Source organism: Diabrotica undecimpunctata, chromosome 4, assembly GCF_040954645.1.
Source record: "Diabrotica undecimpunctata isolate CICGRU chromosome 4, icDiaUnde3, whole genome shotgun sequence".
NCBI lineage: Eukaryota > Metazoa > Arthropoda > Insecta > Coleoptera > Chrysomelidae > Diabrotica > Diabrotica undecimpunctata.
The window spans coordinates 158,151,445-158,167,324 of NC_092806.1; the positions used below are offsets into that span (position 1 = coordinate 158,151,445).

Here is a 15,880-nt window from a genome sequence, read left to right on the forward strand (position 1 = left end):
TAGAGGTATCTCTCTTGCGTACAATAAGTGGATAAAATCCTTTAATTTGACGCGGTCAAATGCCTTCTTAAGGTCCACGAAACATAGATGTGTACAGTCAATGTAATTTACTTACCGTTACACGTCATTATCATTGACATATATCGAAGTTGACATAGTTGCCAAAGTATAAAAAAATGGAATACTTAAACAAAAACAACACTTTTTTCGTTACTTATTAACATTAGTCAACACCGCAACTGTCAAATAAGTGTTACCAATTTATGCCTAAATATCACCTTCGTTCGATTACAGTTACAGTGTGTTCCGAACAAATGTTCTTCATAAAAACGCTTTATCATGCATTTATACAAATTAAATGAAACATATTATTGTGTATTTCTTACGCGTATATAATAAAATATGTCTAGTGGCTGTCATGCCAGTGTACTCGGCAAAGTGATTCTAAAAAAGAACACACTTACCGCTTAAATATTACGTGTTGGTATCATGTGACCTCACGGGCTATGACGCGGATGACGTGCAACGGTAAGTAAATTAGATGAAGTATAGGTTTTGTTGTATTCTAATGATTTGTCTTGCACTTGTCTCATTATAAATATAGCGTCGGTGCATGATCTTTCCGACCTAAAACCTTGTTGTTCTCCTGCTAGTGTTCAAAAAATAATTTCATTCAGTTTATTTGTTATCACTTTGGTTGTTAATTTTAGTGTTGTGTTTAATAAATTAATTCCTCTGTAATTTTCTTGTTCTGATTTGTCTCCCTTTTTGAAGAGATTTATTAGGATGCTTGATCTTCACTTAACACAAGCCCAAATAAAATGTGGAGGGTGATTGGCAAGGTAAGCAACCTACCAATCGTAAAAACAATTACTGCTCAAAGAAACAAATCAGTAAATATACTTAGAACAATATTGTCAAAGCTACCTGTATTAACTTAATTTGATTCAAATAAACTTATTAAAACTTATTGTAATGCATCCACAGATGGATTAGGTTGTTGCCTGATTTAAAATAAAAGACCTGTTTCAATTGCCTGAAGTTAAATCAACAATCGACATTCGCAAGCACAGCAATAGTTGCTCCATACGCGCAATTTCAGATGTCTTGTCAGTGAGAATCGAAAAAAAAATAGAACCCTTGACTTCACCGATGAGAATAATTTCACAAGTATCAATTATTTTATTTTGGATTTGTGGGCTCGTGTAATGGGCATTCTTCTGGTAAGTGACCAAATGCTTAAAAAAATCTTTATCCCCAGATTCGGCTGCGTACCACAACAGTACCTGCTCGAAAATTATTATCATTCAGAAGTGGTTGTTCAGACTCTGGTGTAATATGGATCCGTCCCGAATCAGTTTTACCTGTTGAAGTGATACACTTAAAAAATTATTCCTTTTACAATAGGGATTAGTTTGAGAAGACGTTATTTTTAGAAAGTTACTGCGAGTTCTGAATTTCGTTTGTGATATCCTGTGATCCCTTTTGTATGAGTTTCAAATATTTGTAAGGTATTTTTCTACTTGGAACAAGGGTTACTTTACCATCATTTAGCGAACGGCTCATTACGACGCAAATTCTACAGTATGCTTTACTTTTATATTCAGAATATGACAACCAGGGGAATCTCTCTATCCATTTCATTTGAAAGCACAAATTTCGTGTTGTAGAAATGGAAAACTTATAATCTTTAGGTGAAGTCCAAAGCTGTTTTAAAATTTGGGCAACATCCAATTTAGCAGAATCAAAAGATGACATTAACATATCTAATAGTAATGAATGAAAGAGACAAACGTCTATCTCAACAAACCGTATTAGACTGTATACTCTTTAGAAGACTGATAGTCCTCGTTCTCTCCTATGGATCAACGGAATGGACCCTAACCAAAATAGACTAATCCCTTATATCAATTTTTCTGCGCACTATATTCGGAACATAGATATAACTTTGAACTGCAAAATATCTACAAGCATAAATTTGGTGGAAAAGATATTACTACAATTATTAATCGAAACCATCTGCAATGAGCAGGACATGTAGTCCGAGCCCCGGAGTGAACATGTACAAAACTTTAACAGCGTGGCCGGTAGTAATAAGAAGACTAGGCAGACCAAAGCTAAAGTGGATAGACGAGTAATGCAGGATGCTGAGAAGATCTGTGTTGTCAACTGAAAAATCCATAACTTTAATTTTAAACATTCATAATTATAATTTAGTTAATAATAATATACGTTTAGTCACATATTTTTGTTATCATCATCCATCATCAACATCATCATGATATTTTTGTATCTTTTATACCTATTAAATCTGTCTAATATAGTAGAATAAAGCTCAAACTTTAATACAAATTGATATCTCCGGTATGGTCTAGTGGCTAGGATACCTGGCTTTCACCCAGGAGGCTCGGGTTCGATTCCCGGTACCGGAAATTTTTTGTTTTTTTTTGTTTTGTTAATTTTTATTTCTTTATAACTCCAAGAACTGGATTATATATAAATGATTAAGGAACAGATGAGTTACATTTTGAGAATTTTGTTTCCCGACGTCGCATTTATAGAATATTCTACTGAATTAACTAATGGTTTACATGGGATTAAGCTACAATTTATTGCAATGAAAATTACATTGTTAACTGCTGTCTGACGTTTTCTATTGCCACTCTGGAAATCGTTTTCAAAAATAATTATTTTAAAAATTTTGCGAAGAATATTTATAATCAAAAAATTGTAAACAACTTTAAATGTATTAAAATTGAAAAGTGAATTAAAAGGATTGATCGAAATGCTACAAAAACTAAATCAAGAAATAAAATAAATAAACGTGGAAAATAAAGAATATCTGTTAATACTATGAAAGAAATAGTTAAAGAAAATGAAATAATTAGAAAAGAAAACCAAATATTAAAGAATCGAATTAAATTATTCAATCAAGGATTAGAAAATATAAAATAAAGATCGGAGAAACAACATAGTACTACAGGGGATACCAGTTAGTACGGAGGAATGTAATGCACTGAAAGAGTCATTAAAACCTTTGTTTACAGAAAGAGAACTAGAACTAGATGTCAGTTACGCCAAGAGATTAGAAAGTAAAATGTGATTGATAAAATGTAATTTAAAACAAAAGCAATAATTTTACTAAACCAATAATGTGGGTACGTACATGTTCAGGTATAGAATAGAATAGAAATATGCTTTATTGTCACTAAAAATTATACAATTTTATGGATAAAACTTACAAAAAGTCAAAAAAATAACAATAAAAATTAAAATTTACTAAATTAACATAAATCGTCAATACCACAAAACAAAAGATAACAAAATAAACAATCCATTGCAAAATTTAACCAAATTGCAAATTTTATAATAAAACCTTACGAAGTAATAAGTTGCAGTTATAAAAATACTTTAGTAGCTTGTACCTAAACGTACTGTAATTTCTTAATTATTCGGTAAGAAACTTTTCCACTGAATAATATGGTCTTTCAGATAGATAGGCTTTTCTCAATTTACTGAACTTTAGGAAAGAAGTTGTAGATTTAAGTTGCAAAGGGAGATGGTTGTATCATTTTTTTGCCGAAGATAATATAGATTTCTTGACTACATAACTCAGTGGATGGTATCGTTAAATGCACATCAAAGCTTGAATTTCTGGTGGAGTAGTCATGATTTTAAGTCTTATTGAACTGGAACTCAGAAGTCTAAGTGTTTACGAATTAAGCAAACATTTTCTAAAATATATAAAGAGGGAAGAGTTCAAATTCCGTGATTTTTGAAGTAGCTTCTACAATATGTTATTCTACTGAGGCCAAAAAGATACCGTATTGATCTTTTTTTTGTAATTTAAAAATAACATTAGATTGGGCAGCTGTACTAGAACCCCAAAAAGGAAGGTCATATCGAAGATGAGACTCAATCAAAGAAAAATATGTTATTTTGGAAGATGCTAAATTGATTTCATTCGAAACAGCTCTTATTGCATAGCAGGCTAAGGCCAGTTTCTTACTTAACAAATCGATATGAAGGGACCATTTAAGGTTACTGTTTAAAAAATACCAAGAAATTTTACAGAAGCAACGATACTGATCTTGCTGTTATTAAGAAGCAAGGGTTGAAGAGCTCCTTTATAGGATAATGCTACTGTCTTATCCACGTTAAAAGAGAGTTAATTAGAGTCGGATTGGGTTTTTATGTTAAGTAAATCAGAAGTTATAGTTGCATGAAGAGTTGCAATATTAGAGTTCTTCTAGGTAATATTAGTATCACCAGCAAAAAGAAAAAAATTTCCATCGATTTTTAAGTTAGTGATGTCATTTATAAAGATAAGGAAAAGTAGAGGACCCAACACTGAACCTTGTGGTACTCCACATACAATGCTTTTGTGACTAGAGTCAGTATCATTTGCTCTAACTAGTTTCCTATTCCTCAAGTAAGATTGGAGCCAATTCAAAGAAATACCTCGAATTCCGTAGAAATTTAGTTTTTTTATCAAAATGTGACCTGAATCAAAAGCTTTGGCATAGTTACAAAAAACAGTGACAGTGTAAAGATTATTGTTTAGTGCTTGATAGACCTCATATAGTACAGAAAACATAGCACATTTTTGTTTTGGTACATTTGGTACATACGCTGGTACATTTATTAGATAAAAAACCGAACTGACTTTGTGATAAAATGTTGTTCTCAACGAGAAAGGACATAAGTCGGGCTTTTATAAGTCTCTCAATAATTTTGGATAGAGCCGATAATAAAGCAATAGATCTATAGTTGCAGACATTCAATTTTTCACCAGTCTGTATGTTTAGGTCTACACCATCGAGCAAAAAAACAAGAGGGAATCTAATCGTTATTAAAAGGAGACCAAAAAAGTGGCCTCTGATGGCGGACATATCCGGAAATGCGAATGCGCCAAATTTAAATTTCATGACACTTCACAATAATCATACAGTGGTGTAGGGGTTTTAGTTTATCTATTTATTTGTTATATTACATAATATTAATACATAATACACTTAAAATACTTTTTTTAACACTTCTTCTTCTCGTGCCACTCCTAGCGGAGATTGGAAATCATCATGGCCACTGCGACTTTGTTAGCAGCGCGCCTAAAAAGTTCAATCGAACACAATAAAGTTTTAATTAAATAATAACAATAATAGTCTAAAATGTGAAACAATTGTTAAAAAACTTTAATACAAATACAAATAATCTTTCATGTGACAGTTGGGACAAACAATAACATCAGCAATAACATAACCCAACTAAATTAGATTTCTTAAACAAGGAAAGAGTCTCTCTTTCCTTGTTGTGGCCTCTCAAGATGGCACTTCCTGTCTAACAATATTTTTGCCCCCACTACCTTTACATTCCCTCTTTTCTCTTTTTGCTCGATGGTCTACACATAACGTACAAAATCGTTGGTTTTGTGCTAATAGCGACCAAAAGCAAAATTAAGTGAACTCGTGCAATAAAAACTGAAAAATTTGAAGACTGTACATGAATACTTCACTAGTACGATCCGAAGTATGTAGTATTATACGCCTGCGGTTATAGATTTAAAGACCGTTCTAGATTTCTTCCATCACACATTTCCAAATCGAGTATAATTCCCTAATCAAACTTTTAAAAAGGTGAACAAAATGCATTGATATTAAATTATAAAAATTCATTTTGATTAGAATTGTATTTGATAATAACGTAGCTCCTTGAATCGGCTTAGAAAACAGTGTTTGTTTTCAAAAATCTTTGTCACCTACAAATGAGTGCAATCAAACACTTTTACTGTTTTAACACCTTCGTAAAACCAGGAAAACGTAGAAAGCAAATATTTTGAAAATCCATCAGCTTGAATGGTGCGACCATAGGCGAAGACAAACTCTCGAAGGTCCCCCAACCGTGTAATTATGCCAAAACAAAATAAACACACTTGAGATATTTTCTTTCGATGGTGTTTATCACTTTTGCTCTCAAGGAGCGGCTCCAGCCGAATGCCGTAGTGCGTCTGTAAAAATTTTGCAACAATTATTGAAGGTTAAGAGGTTGAATGACTAATTGAATAGAACAGAATGTACTAAAATATTGCACAAAGTTTGTGCATTCAGGATAACATTAGAATATCACATAACATTGAACAGAAAAGATAGTTGTTACATAATTAGGAGAATAGAGTCTTGGAATTTTGGAAGCTTAGTAAGAGAGTTGAGAGCTATTGAGAGTTAAATGCGTTTAAAACAAGGACAGTACATTTGAATAGAGTGATTAAACAGTTTTATGGCGTTGTGATTTGTGTATCGTTTAATATCTTTATTTTTTTGTATACAGGTACTAAAATTTCATCTGAAATACATCTAAACCAAAACACAAGAGGTATACCATAATTACAAGACAATTAGAAACGAAACACATACACTTGTAAGAAAAATAAAAAATGATCACTGGGAACGCTTTTCGAAAAAAATGGAACATGATATTTACGACCTGCAAAAGGAAATATTGCGCTTGATAAGAGGTCAATGAACGGAGATAAAGGAACTAATAGAACCAAAACACATAGAAAAGAATACGTGGATTGACACCAGAAATTACCACAAATGAAGAACTTAATATAAATGTACACGAAGTTCGTAAAATACTTGAAAAACTAAAGAAAAAAAAACGCAACAGGTAGAGACGGAATACCAAACGAATTACTGAAATATTCCGGATCAGCAGTGACAGAACAATTAACAATATAAATAATAAAATTATAAAACACAATAAAATACTAATTCTACTATTCAAAGAAGGAGATAAAAAACAACCAGAAAACTACATAAGTATAGGTGAAGTAGGTGAAGGTGAGGTTCACCAAAAAAATATAATTAAATTGAGACAAATAAATAAAAAATGAAAGCAACATTATTATATCTAAATTCTGAAATCAATTATTTATTCTCTTTTAATTAATCTAAAAATTAAAAAGACAACTAGCTTTATTAGCGGTACGTACTGTGACGGTCAAGTCCTGACCTGTGTCACTAGCCGTGTACTGAATCTTAGTATTCAGGAATAGGTGAATATAATTTTTGAAATGCGAAATGCATCTGCATAAGCGTTCACGGTTGCCATGGCAACGTGACGTCAGCCTATTCTTAGTGATAGCTGAGAAAACTGGTGAGTGCAGTTCCGTCTATAAATATATTATTCGTCTTCACCCACTGGATGTGTATTTGGTATTCCTATTTTTCAGAAATTTCTCTGAGCGACAATATTTTGAAATTTGGTCTATTATATAGATATTTTTTATATAGTATAGTGTATAGTATAGTATTTATTAGTTTAGTTTAGTCACAGTATTAATTTTATTTGTTTAGTACATTTATTAATACATTTCTCTGTGGTTTGTTTCGGATTTTGGATATAAAGTGTTCTCGTGGATTTCGTTTGGACAAAAATAATTTTAGACAGACATAAATCCAATTAATGACTTCTTCTTCCTATGCCGTCTCCATTAACGGAGGTTGGCGACCACATTTCTAAAAGTTTCTCTGTCTCTTGCAACGTGGAATAATTCGTCTACAGTCATGTTTGTCCAGTCTCGAATATTTCGCAGCCATGATTTCCTCTTTCTACTTATTCGCTTTTTGCCATCGACTCTACCCTGCATGATGACCTGCAGAAGACTATATTAAAAGGTGGCTAAATTAATGACTTGGTGTGTAATATATTAGAGACTCCGTTTAGGCATTGGAAAAATGAAGATAAAAGGGATGTTCTTTTACATGGTCGACCAACCAGTATTTTAAACATCTGCGTCTGATGGTCGGCTGCAATCAGCATCTGACTCAGAGTGGGCGGCTGAATCGAAACTCACCAACCCGGTTAAGCAGGCGTGGTGTTTTGATCGCCAAAAAACCCTCAATGAAATGTCAAGGTTCAGAACTAAAATACCCCAGGCAAGCAGAACGAATCGTATCTAGTATAAGTGCCCTAAAAAACTGTTTTCAAGTTATTAGGGCCCTAAACTCTATACATTTTTTTTTAACAAATTTTAATGAGTTTTGGGCGTGACGTAGGTACCAAAACTCCTTTTGGTCCGGCAAGCTTTCCTCATCGTCACCACTTTTTTAGGTCACGAGCCGCCGCTGATAGGTATACTTGCTAAATATGACCCTAAAACTTACTACTAAAATTTTACAAGTATTAATAAATCAGAGAATAAGTTTAGCAGATGAAAAATAGGGTTTTCGTAGTGGAAGATCGTGTACAGATGCAATATTCGTTATAAAGCAAATTACTGAGAAATCACTAGAGTATAATAGGCCAGCATTTCTGTGTCTGATTGACCTAAAGAAAGCGTTTGACAGAGTAAGACTTAAAGATGTAATCCATCTTCTGTATAATAGAGAAGTTCTACTAACAACAAAATGGAAGTCAGAATAAATGGACAACTAACAGAACCTATAGAAATAGGTAGCGAAATAAGACAATGAGCCTCATTGAGCCCCATCCTCTTCAATTTGATCATGGATGAAAGAATAGAAACCGTTAACAAAGAAAGAGAATACATAATAGAAAACAAATAAATAAAAATACTCTGTAACGCAGACGACGCAATATTGATAGCCCAAGATGAAGTTAGTCTGCAAAGTCTGGTCCACAGATTTAACATAAGAGCAAAGGAATTTAATATCACAATCTCATCTCAGAAAACTAAAACAATAGTAGTCAGCAAAGAACCAACTAGATGTAAAATAGAAATAGATGGCATCAGTATTGAACAAGTAATGGAAATAAAATAGCTGGAAATTACACTGTCTAGCTATGGAGACCTGGACAAAGAAGTGAGAGATCAAGTACAAAAAGCAAATAGACTGGCAGTATGCCTTAATAACACTATATCGCGAAACAGACATATTGACAATGAGATGAAGTCAAGAATTTATAAAGCCACTGTCAGACCAATAATGGCATATGCCTAAGAAACAAGCCACCCGACACAGCCACGACGCAAAGGCTAGAGACGGCAGAGTACTGAGAAGAATTACAGGAAATACGCTGAGAGATAGAAAAAGAAGTGAAGACATTAGAAGAAAATCTAACGTACAGTGTATAAATGAACGGACACAAAATAGAAAAAACGGATGGAATAATCACATAAGCAGAATGGAGGAGACCCGTGTCGTCAAAATAGCAAGAAATAAGCCACCAATCGACAAAAGAAGAATCGGACTATAGCGCAAAAGATGGAGTGATAACCTTGCATAGAGTTATTAATGTTCCAATGAACAAATCGAATTGCTTATAAAGAGGAAGAAGAAGAAGAAGGTACTAAAATTCTACTTCTACATTTAGCTGATATTTGTGTCACTTGCATAATAAAATTAAATAAACGAACTTGTCCCAGTCTCTCCTAATGCTGTCCACACTTCCTCCGTGATATCATCTGGTCCAATTGCTTTACCTTCCATTATATTTTGAAGTTCTTGAGTAACTTGTTAATTTGGTGGCCATTGTGGTTGTTGTCTCCGTTAGTTCAACTGGTTTTGAGTTCGTTCATTTAATAACCGTCCAAGTATCTTTTCGTCGTCACCAAGTCGTCTTTTGTCTTGTTCTTTCATTGTCCATACCTCGCAGCCATAAATCGACTATGGTTTGATCAAATCTATTCATATAGCTTTTACTGATATTGTGTACGTAACATCTGTTGTGGGTATATCGCAGAACAGAGGCAAAAGAAGAGAAACTGCCTGTTTGGGAAAGAAAAATCCTAAGATCTTTGGGACTGTGCTTGATGATGGTATTGACGCAGAAAATTCGGAAGAAGGAGAACATGAATTAATTGTATAAGTATATTAAGTGATTCCTTGATAATTGTTGTGTTGCGTAATTAATATTCCGACAAATTACAGGTGCAATTACACAATCAGAGGTGAAACTACATATAATAGCTTCTCCAATTAGGATTGACGACAAAGAAGTAGCACGAGTATGCCAAACATTGAAGAATGGAAATCACCAAGCCCTAGCAATATCCCACCCAAGCTACTCAACTATGGTACACGAAAATTATAGAAGTAGCTAGCCAGCCTTTACCAAAATGTATTAACGGAGAGAGTATACCGGATGAGTGGAGGACATCGTTTATCACGACAATATATTAGAAGGGAAGTAAAGATGTATGTGACAATTATCAGTCCTTAACACCATCTCAAGAGTTTACGATAAACTCATCAAAAAGGGAATGGAATATGAATTCTGTGATATGGAAGCCTAACAACAGGCCAGCTTTAAAGCAGGTAGATCAACTCTTGACCATCTGTTTACTGTTACCCAGCTAATCTAAAAAAAAATAGCACGAAATCAACTAATGCATCTCCTCTACGTGGACTTTAAAAAAGCTTATGATAGTGTGCCACAAGAAAAACTCTGGGAAGCTCTTGAGAAAACAAATATTAGTGTAACCTTAATTAAGGATGTTCAACACCTCTACAAGAAAAACACAAGTAAAATAAAGAAAGGCCAGGAGGTATCCAAGGGTTTCACTATCAGCACAGGACTCAAACAAGGATGCTGCTTGTCTCCTACTTTGTTTAAGAAAAGAAAATGCAGAAACATGGGAATTCCTCTTAAACGAGGCACTATTGTACACATTGAGTTTTGCAGACGACCAGATAGTGATGGCCCAAGACTATCAAGACCTCGAATATATGATCCGTAAACTTATCGAAGAATACGAGCTATAGGGGCTACAACTAAATATCAAGAAAACTGAATACATGTGTATAGGGGGAATTCAACAAAATTTTATCTTGGGAGAAATACAGCGAGAAATAAATCACTTCAAAAATACAAATATTTGTGCATGCAAATAACCAACGATGGCGAATTAGACGAAGAAATTAAACATAGAAATAACCAGGGAAGACAAGCCATTAGGCAATTAAACAGTGTACTGTGGGACAAAACAATCTCCAAAGAAAACAAACACAAAATCTATAACAGCATTATAAAAACCATTGTTACATAAATATGGAAGTAAGGTACGGCCACTGAAAGGAAACAACTTAAAAGCATTATAAGCAACATCTGGAGAAGAGCGGCTGGAAAATAAAAATTAGACAAAGTTAGAAACGAAAGAATACGAGAAATTATGGGTGTTAAGTATAATATACCAGAGGACATCAGAATAAATCAACTAAGATGGTATGGCAACGTCCAAAGAATGGATGAACACAGAATACCAAAGAAAGTACTAAACTGGACACCTCAGGGAAGAAGAAAGCAAGGTAGACCGAGATTAAGTTGGAGAGAAGGAATCGATAAAGACTTAGGGGGAGGGATTTGAAGAAAACCTTTGGAACGACAGAGATAAATGGAGACTGGAAATCAGAAGATTCGTAAAACGTTATAAACTGATTGATTGATTATAATTAAAATAAATAAAAAAAAAGAGCGGGTCATGCTTGCATTTTTTGCAGAATTTTAAAAATTTTGAACTGTATTTACGAAAATTTTAGATTTAAGGCTGTTTTATCGGTGCACCAAAACCTAGGGACAGTGTTTTCTCTGTTATTTACTGACAAAATGTCTCGAAATTTGGACACGTTATTCGAAATTATGTTGCCTTTAAATTGATGGTTTTACTTTTTTTATTTTTTTGAAACTTCTGTTAAAAGATTGGAATATACTGTTTAACGTTCTATTATAACCAAACTTTTTACGCCCATCACTCGAAAGAGTTTTTTTTTCTGTAATCGTTGATTTTTGTTTCACCTTTCTGTGTCCAGTAATAGTCGAGAAAAGCGTGTTCCAATTTTAAAGAAAATTGCTAAGAAATACTGAAATCTAATAGTGAAACGTGTTACTCATCATTAGGCTTAGTTTCATCGTTATCGCCTTCGTGACGTCAAATCTCATGAACGTACGGTCAGTTAGTTCGTGTTAAAACTAATTTGAATGGAGAATAATGTATTTGTTGTCATTAAACTACCCGTTGGCCGGCGGTACTGAGTAAAGATGGTCTCGCGTAAGCAGTGTAGAAAAGTAAGTGATACGCCCATTTCAAATCGCAGTGTACTTGAACTGCTAAAACAGCCTTAACTCTAAAAAACTAAATGTTTTTATACAGTTATGTATCAGTAATTCTGACAACAACAGGAATAATTACAAAAGCTATTCTACATCAGTTATCAATTCAAGCATGTGGTACGAGAGAAGATCCCTGTAAGGTGAAATGTAAATAAAAAATGGTCAAAATTAATTTTAGCATATTTATACGATATGTCCTGCTTTAACATACGGTTCATACCAAAGTAATTTTTAATTTCATATTTAATTACCAGACCAGCCGCTGCATTATATTTTAAAGCAGAACTATCAAAACTATTAAGGGATTCTTGGGAACCACACGTTTTTTGTTAAATTCCAGCGTAGTACATAATAATTCCAACAAGGCAAAATATCTAGCCTAGATTTTTTTTAATTAAATAATGGCAGAAACCGCCTCCAATTTAAGTCTCAGTGTCAATAGGTTACAGTTTTCTTAGAAAATTTGCCGTGCGACTTTCGTTTCTTGCAGTTCTAGCTCTTGATTTACAGCCGTCTCTTACATTTTTATCATCCGAAAGAAATGTCTACTTCTGTTCATTTTCCGTGAGCCGTTTTTTGGCCTTCATCGACTTTCTGCCTTTACGCTGGACCCCTGTATTTTTGTTCGTTTTAATACTGCTACATGTGTTGTTCTCTCATATTAGTTGTCAAACCAGGTCTTCTTAGTATTTTTCCTATGGTGCTTTGAATACTGTGAGTAACTGAATGTGAGCATTATTTTGATTTGTTATGGATCCCAAAGAGGTCAGCAGTGTTATTTGTTACTTAAGGTTTAAGGTACTCTTCAGATAGGAATGACCAACAATGATTTTCATTTTCCGTCACTTTCAACCCGAACGTAGTTTAATCTGATTACGAAACGATACATTGCAAAGAATATGACACTTTCACGTGTTCTCGTAACATTAATAGATACTAAAAATAAACGGTGTTTATCTTTATAGTTAACGATTGTTGTTGTATCGCTAAATTACCTCCATATTTTAAGAGTTTATTTGCTATTTGATCTTCCCCAGACGCTTTGCGATTCTGTGACTTTTCGATACCTCTGCTTTAAAAAAAAATTAAATTAATCGTTCCATTCCGGTTCTGTATCAGTTCTGTTCTGTCTAATAGTACGGCATGCTATGTATCACCATTACCATACATCATTACTATTATTACAGCGCTGATGACCGGGACTGTACTCGCTGGAGTGAGCGAGTTAGCGAACGGCCGTACGGTCAAAGTAGACAAGAGTGGGTTGACAATGTATGGATTGTGTACGGACGCACAGACACACCTTTCGCAGGTGACAATTCACTTTATGAATATATATCTAGATCTATCAGTGCGGTCTTGTTCACTACGGTCACAAATTTGTAGGATTTGTTTTACTCTACTTTGAAGAAAATTTCTTATTACTACGCTAATACAGCAGATAAGAAATTTTATATATAAAAGAGTTCGTGAAGCAATGGTTTTACTTAAATGTTTTGATGATTTTGGTGATTTCAGACACCAAGAAATTTCTCAATATGATTCTGAAGTTATTTTCTTGTGGAATGTTAATAAAATTTACTATTTTTACTGGGAATAATCAATTTCTCTTTAGAAGTTTCCTGTGATCTGGTTAAATACTAATAGGAGAAGATATAAATTTTTCTTCTAAGCGGATTGTCTGTTTTTCTTAACATTGTCTCATATTCTATTCGAATATTATCATTCCATGTGTTTGAATTGTGTCTTTCCTTGACTATTATATAGTCGATCTAGAGCGTTCTATCAAATGTCTCTAAATCTACGAAGTGCATGTAGACGGGTTTGTAGTATTTTTCAACCATTTGCCTGAAAAACTGCATCTTCCACTTCTTAATCTTTGTTCATTTGAGATGGTATTTTGATAGGTTACTTGTAATTTTTAAGAGTTTCAACTGAACTGTAATTACTTGAGTGGTTTTTTCGCCTTTCTTAAATAGGGTAATCATAATTCTGGTTCTCCATTTCCCACACATTCGTCTTAATCTTATATCTTTATCAAATATTTGCCTTTCTTTTTGTTTGTTGTACTACGCATATGTATATTTTGATTTCATTCATTTACTATGTCTTTTTCACTAATTTTACTATTTTTACTGATTTATGGTTGTTGGTCCTGGTGGTGTTTTGGTCGGTGGTGGTTTCTTGGTGTCCTGCTGGGGGCGTCTTCAGAGGAAAAAAGGTTTGGTAACGGTTCTTTTTGGAATTGTGTTGTATTATGTTTGACTGCTTTAAATGGTTAGGATTGAATGATTAAATTACTTTCTTTATGAATTTTGGCTCTATCATTTACTTTGAGAGAAGCTGTGGCTGTAACTTCCCGATCTTCTTCTTTTTTAGGTTCCATCTTCTATCGAAGGTTGAAATCATCATGGCTGTACGGACCCTGTTGACTGCTTCTCTAAATAGTTCTGTACTACTACATTCAAACCATTCCATCAAGCTCTTAAGCCACGATATTCTTCGTCTTTGCCCTCTCATAGCATGGCCTAAGTACTCAAAGTTTTCTTTTTTTGATAGTCACTATTATTTCAGCTTTATTTCCTACTCTTCTAGTAACTTCTGCATTTAACATGCTTGGAGTCCATGATATTCCTAGGATATTCTTGTATAACACCAAAATTCAAAGGCGGTTTGCATAATTAACGTTAATTATGCAAACTTCTTTCACCCAGAACTCCTTACCCCCTAGTCGAAAATTAGCACCCGTATTTTTAAAAAAAGCATCAAACTCGACTCCAACAATTATCGTCCGATAAGCTTACTGCCAGTAGTTGGCAAAGTTATGGAAGCCATTATTTCCGAGGAGATGACCAAATTCCTTGTCCAGGAACATGTTATTCTAACACAACATGGATTTGTTTCTGGTCGCTCTACTCTAACCGATCTCCTACATTGTATTAACGACATTGACGTCATCCCTTAACAGTTCGCAGCTGGTCGACGTTGTTTATCTAGATTTCTCTAAAGCCTTTGACCGTGTACATAAGCGCAGACTTCTACATAAGCTATAGAACATTTCGAAGTTCGCGATACTTTACTTCGTTGGATAGATGATTTTCTGACAGATCGACATTACAAAGTTAGAGTTGGCATATCTTTCTCACAGGACAGGTTAGTGGAAAGTGGAGTGCCTCAGGATTCTCTCCTTGGATCCCTGATTTTTACGGTTTATACCAGCGATGCTCCTTGTTATGTCTCAAGTAAAATATCGTTTTACGCTGATAACACAAAAATATATGCCAAGACGTATCGAAATTGCCAGGGCCACTTTCATAAAGATGAGGAAATTCTTCTGCAACAGAGATATAAGCATCCCTCTCCAATTAAGAATGCTAAGGGGCTACGTATTTAACACGCTATTATACGGTGTAGAGGCCTGGACTCTCAAGCAGAACAATATAAAAAATATTGAAAGTTTCGAGATGTGGTGCTACCGTCGAATGCTGAAGATAAGTTGGGTTGAAAGAGTTACAAACTTTGAAGTAATGCGAAGGATAGGAAAAGACCCAGAAATTTTGTCAACGATCAAACGAAGAAAACGGAATATAGGCTGTAGAAGAATGTCATGGCTGCGTGATTTGAGAGAGTGGTTTGGCTGTACCACTAATGAACTCTTTAGGTCAGCTGTAAACAAGGTCAGGATAGCCTTGATGATTTCCAATCTCCGATAGGAGTGGAACAAGAAGAAGAAGAAGATATGCCAATCCAATCACAAACCAGCTAACACTCCAAATGGACTCTGTTTTAACTTGGTGTTCCCAGTGGT

General features: G+C 34.2%; 1 non-coding gene across 1 annotated transcript; it reads left to right on the plus strand.

Moving 5' to 3' along the window:
* Positions 1-2,360: 2,360 nt before the first annotated feature.
* Positions 2,361-2,432, plus strand: TRNAE-UUC (transfer RNA glutamic acid (anticodon UUC)). The gene has a single exon. It is a non-coding gene; the product is annotated as a tRNA-Glu (tRNA).
* The last annotated feature ends 13,448 nt before the right edge of the window (positions 2,433-15,880 follow it).